Consider the following 6314-nt stretch of genomic DNA (forward strand, 5'->3'; position numbering starts at 1 on the left):
GTGTGGAGCAAGAATTGCAGCAGAGCAATAGGATTAAACATTTTACTGAGTCATGTTAGTAACAGTACATGCTGTGTAGCAGGTGTGCTTGCAGACGATTGTGCAGTGAATCAATTGGATCATGTGCACTTGCCATATTCTCGCAAACAATCTAATATGGTACGAAAGGTATCCTCTTTATTTTATTTCAGAATAAAGCAAAATTCTATTTACATGGTCTTGGAAACAAATTAACCTAACTTGTCCTCAATATGAAGGTATACTGTCTTCCTATGGAGGAGAATGGTAGCTGCAATAGTAAATCTGTGGCTTGCACGTCACCTTTCATACTGCTTTTGCTCCCAGCCTGGGATCCACAGACACTTCGGTCTGTAGCGGTCCATGGCATAAAGGTTGGGAAGCCTGCTCTAGTAGCAATAAATGACAGGAGAATATCAGCAACAGGCTCTTCTGGCACAACGAGCCATATTGCCCAGCAACCCACCTATTTAACCCCAGCCTAATCACAGAATAATAATAATATAACCTGTTGTCTTTGGACTGTGGGAGGAAACAGGAACACCAGAGGAAACCCACACAGTTATAGGGAGAGCATGCAAACTCTGAACTCTGGAATGCCCAAACTGTAATAGCATCATGCAAACTTCTAAGCTACCATGGCGCCCCAAAATGAATGGGCAAATTCTTGACAATGGAGACTAAAGCTTCTCTAAGAATCTGTCTGTCTAGACTTCTTCAGTTTTGCTTCTTTCTCCAGGTACTAGGTTGGCTAGTCACACTAATGTGAACTAGCTAGCTGCTTCATCAGGATCCTCTGGCGCATTAGCACTTTTAAGGGAAGATGCATTTTACTTGAGCAGATAGTACTAAGTATTCTACAGGTGGAAAAGTGCATAAACAATTTAGAACACAGTTAAAACATAGAATAGTATGCACAGTACAGGCCCTTTGGCCCACAGTGATGTGCCAACCCTTAAACCCTGCCTCCATATATCCCCTCACCTTAAATTCCAACGTAATTCTCTTTGTATCAGCAAAATCCATAGTAACTGGTACTGAGCACTGTGGAACGTCATTGACAGCTTTGCAGTTGTAAATATATCTGTCAATCTTAAGCCCTTGATTCTTGTGACTGAGCCAATTTGACTACTGAAACCCCTGAGATTAGCTTATGTGGGGTCTTAACTGAAGTTTTGCCAAATCTACTTAGACCAGATCAAATATACTGCAGTCATTGATTTACCTTGATGACCTCCAGTTTGATCAATAGCTAGACCGTGCCAACTATGACTAGTCTGTCTTTCTAAGTGAAAATGAATACTATTGTAGAATTGATTCCTATAATTTGCTTACTGAAAGTAAACTATTTGGAATTATTTGGTGTTTCCCTTTCTCCCTTTGTAAGTGATGGTTAGCATTTCTCCTGCACCAGGAAGGAGTGAAATGAACATCTAATATTACCTGCCTTGTTTCTTTTAAGAATAGTTAATTGTTCACCTTCAAATACGCTAAACCCCTTGAGACTTTCCCATTTGTTGTTTGTCACAACCAATATTTCACAATTGTTCACATGATCTAGCAACATCATTCCTCTTTTGTGCACACATTTGCAAAGTGCTCATTCTGAATTTTACCAGCTCTGCTTCCAGACACAGATTAGAATAATTTATTACTGATGTTATGTGTGTTTATATATAAAAAAGTTTTAGCAATGACAATTTATAAATTACAAATGGTGTCAACAAAAATGAGGTTGGGTTCATGGAATATTGAGAAATCTAATGGCAAAAGTGAAGAGGCTATTCTGTTTTTTTTTCCCCCAGCTTTGGCTAAGAAGCTGAAAAGCTTTTCATTCCTGAATAGGTCTAACACCTTACTTTCTTGTGTATTTTATGTTCAAAACATTTATGGACTAACATTTCACACACCGTTTATGCCTTTTCCTTGCTTTCTTCATTTGCTTTCTACTTTCACCCCATCACTATTCTTCTAAGCTTTGTTACAACATTTAAAAAGAACAAGATTATTAGTTAAATTACAACATGGTTGTTGTATCTTCTAGTTATTTGGGTTGTTTTCTGGAGAACTTTTTCAAAACTTGATAATCATCTTTCATAGTAATGAAAGACTCTTAGCATCCTTTACCTCAAGCACTTACTGTCTCATGAACTGTTCATTTTTCCTGAAATGTTTGATTCCAAACTGCTTTAGCTGTGAAAACATGATTTGGAAGTGTGTATCAAAGTTATGAGGGACATATGTTAACATAGTAAACTACCCTTCATTCTTAACCATATAAAGACTTCAGTCTGATCATTCTTACATATACATGGTGTTGGCCTTTAACACTTGCTTAGAATGGGTAGGCAACCTATGGCCTGTGGGATTTTCTAGCATGCATTATTTATTAATTTGAGGCAAAATATAACTAAATGTATTTAAATGGATAATTCCCATACGTTGTTTATGGCATTAATCTGGCCCACCGTCCACTCATTAATACGCGATCCGGCGCACAGAGGCTTAGAATCTGTTCTTAAGCCCCTTATACTTGTCATCAATCTCAATATCAACCAAAAAGTGCACTGATGATATTCAGCTCTATCTCATCTTGATGGCAATATTTCTGTTTTGTCAAATTATGTCTCTACACAGTGCAGAAATGCTAAAAATGCAGTCCAGTCATGTAATCAAAAACACCAAAGACATGTCCATGTCCCTGTGCAATTCTCTCCCCTCCAGTTAATGGTATTTGGCTGAAAGTGAACCTGACTGCTTGTACCTTAGGTGGTGTAGTTTACATTCAAGTCTGCATCCTTTCACAATTAACTGTGCTTCTCTCCAACCCTGCCTCAACTAATCAGTGCTGAAGCACACGTTTATTACCATCAACTTGAACATTCCATTGATTTTCCATTAGGTTCTTCCACTCTACCTAAATGTGCTTAAAGACTTGCTGTTCAATCCATCGCTTGTGTCAATCTCTGTTCCACATAGCCTTGTGCTTGGTGATCTCCTTTGGCTTCCAGTCAGTTGTGCTGCAAATTTAAATGATCCCTCGGGGTTTCATCCCTTACTGATCTGTAATCTCCTTCAGTGGTATAATCTGGAATTTTGTCCTCATCCAATAACTGTTGCATTAAAGGTGCTGTATTAATCATACATTGCATTTAATGAGCTAATCTGGGGTGCAAATACCATGAACACTTTATTGAATTAAAATTATGCAATTCTTCAGCAACAGAGTTGTATATGTCATTAGAGGTGAGAAGCGAGAGAACGAATGAAGAAAGTAATTTTGCATGCTGTTGCTTTTAAACAAAAAAAAACAATCTTCCTTAAGTTTTAACTTCGATTGCCAAATGCACTTGAAGTAGAAGCTCCAGACCGCTGTGATCCCATTGAACAGTCGGCGCGTGGTTCAATTGGTGGGAACAAAGCTTTAGACTTTGGTTGTCTCCTGTACTGCATATGAAAATTTTCATTGGTATATACAGTTGATTCTTACAATCTTAGTGTTTGGGAATATCCTCCCACATTCCCCTTCCATACTGCTTTTCCATATTGACAGATGCAACATAAGGAATTGTATTCCCTCTTGTAGTGAGATGTAAGAAAAATTCTAATTCTTTTAAAAAAATCTAGATTCCATTTGATTGGGGCACAGCGGGATCAGTGTTTTGGCCCAATGAAGCGGCTGCCCCAGTTAGCTGCAGTTTCATGGAAGTAGTTTAAAAAGGTATAAAAAAAGACAAAACTGAGTAGCAAATTATGTATGTGAATTAAATACAGAACAAATTAGAGCACTACCAATACTACCGTACTATAAAACTATGTTAGTTCCTAATAGTTAGCAAAGGAAATGTACTCCAAATCTTAATGTTCATTGTAATATTCAAGATGATTGCCAATACCTTCAAATGCTTCGTACTAGTACTAAATTGTTAAAGTAATCAACACAAAATGCAGGCCAGGCAGCACCTATGGAAAAAGTACAGTTGGCTTTATGGGCTGAGACGCTTCAGAAGGACTGGAGAAACACAAGGTGATAGGTAAAACTGGGAGTGGGAGGAAGTTGGGAGGAGTAAAGAGCTGGGAAGTTGATTTGTGAAAGAGATACAGGGCTGGAGAAGGGGGGAGTCTGATAAGAGAGGACAGAAGGCTATGGAAGAAAGAAAAGAAGGGAGGGGGACCAGAGGTAGGTGGTGGGCAGGCAAGGAGATAAGGTGAGAGAGGGAAAAGGGGATGGGGAATGTGAAAAGCCTCATTTTCACCATCTTCCTAGCTCTTCATTCTTCCCCCATCTGGTTTCATCTACCACCTTGTGTTTCTCTCCCCTTTCCCCACTTTTCAAATTTACTCATTTTTTTCTCCAGTGCTGCAGAAAGGTCTTGTCTGGAACCGTCAACTGTACATTTTTCCATAGATGCTGCCTGGCCTACTGAGTTCCTCCAGTATTTTGTGTGTGCTGCTTGGATTTCCAGCATCTGCAGATTTTCTCTTGTTTGTTAGAGTAATGAAATCATTTTGTTTTCAGGCCTAGCCGTTTCTGGCATCGCTGCTTGAAACCACAGTGAGCAAAACAATTCTGAATTGTCTTAGTGATTATTTCTCGCCAACTATAGTGAGAAAAATACTGCTTTTTGATCACTAACACATGCTTTTTTAAAAAAACTTTGCTCTAAGCATGGTATCGTTTCTAACGACCAAAAAAGTGCAGACGACTGATACTAGTTAGAAACTGTTCGGCAACAGTCTCGTATCCCAATTACCCAGCGTAGTGTCCCAAATAATTGAAGAGATGTCCAGTTTTTGTTCTTTAAGTGTTGTCCCAAATAAGCAGCTGCCCTGATTAACTGGTAGCCCAGTTAAATAGAATTCACTGTATAACATTTGTGCTGCATGGAGAATTTTTGCCATAAATACTCTTTGCTGATTTATCATTAGACCAGATACAATGAGAGAAAATCCAGTTTAACTGTTCTAGGTACCCTCTGTAATTTCACTGACGTTTGTAAGTGATACGCCACAAGCATTTGCTGCCCAAAAGGTGTGTATACCAAACAAACTTCAACTATATTCATTCTCAGCTGATCCAAAAGTACTAAATTTGTATCATAATGCAAAAAAAATCATTATTTAGGGATTCCACCTTTTGTGCTTCTTTTTAATTTTCTTATCCATAGCACTATTGTTTTTCTTTTATGTCTTATTATTTCCTGCTTTCTCAGTGAACTGTGAATCCAGACAATAGAGGGAACACACAAATTGGTAGTTTAACAGGCTGCAATTACCATGTGTTATTTCACATAATTAAGTGACTAATTGGAGAGACTTTCATCCCCTCGAGAAACTGAAGTACATTGGAACTTTTGATCCACGAAACAAACAAAAAGTTTTCCACTCACAGTGCCACTATAAGAGGATTCAACACTCCTTTGGGACAGGATAGCTTCTTCATTGTTCACCTCCATAGCATACACCCATAACAATACCTGACACTGGACACAAGTTACAGTCAAAACAAGCTCCAATGTTTTCCATGTGAGAAGTGCACAACCCTTTTCAGAGGTAGATGATCTATAAACAACACCAAATTAGCTAAAGGGAAGTGTGATTAGTGTTGATATTTGCTTTGCATTTTAAATAAAGGCTGGCCAAGCATTTGGTCTCCTATGACACTGGGTGAACACAGTGAATGCCCTATCCTTCCACTAAAACATCAAGTGATAATTGTCCTGTTGACACTCAGTTCTGAACTTTGATTTAAATGCTTTAACATCGAGTGGCCGGATCCCACGTTATTGCTAACATATCATCTAAGCAACAATATACAGAATGAGTAAGATGTGAGTGTGGATTTTGGCAGATTTGGCGATAGATACAGCCCTCTTGTCACATCTACCACTGGAGTCCAAATGCAAAGCTCAGTCTTGCTAGGATTTCCTGTCATCGCAGTAAAGAACTGACTCTCAGATTTTGCATCAGTCAGACGTGATACAAGATCTGTGACCCCATTGATTCCATGATGATCAGACTTGTAGATTACGAGGCAAAGAGGAGGCTGTTATTTTGTTTTCTGTGTTTTTCCCTATTTAAAAAATATTTTTATATCTTAACATTATTGAAAATTATATACTATTATTTAAAATATCAATTTTTAATATTTTTACTAGGTGATATTGAAGGGATAAAACCGAAACTCAAACTAAATAAGTATCAGAAAGAATTTATAAAAATTGCACTGGCAGTAGCCAAAAAAGCTATTGCAGTTACTTGGAAATCGGATACACATTTAAGTATAGATTCTTGGA

Source organism: Hypanus sabinus, chromosome 8 (assembly GCF_030144855.1).
Source record: "Hypanus sabinus isolate sHypSab1 chromosome 8, sHypSab1.hap1, whole genome shotgun sequence".
Taxonomy (NCBI): Eukaryota; Metazoa; Chordata; class Chondrichthyes; order Myliobatiformes; family Dasyatidae; genus Hypanus; species Hypanus sabinus.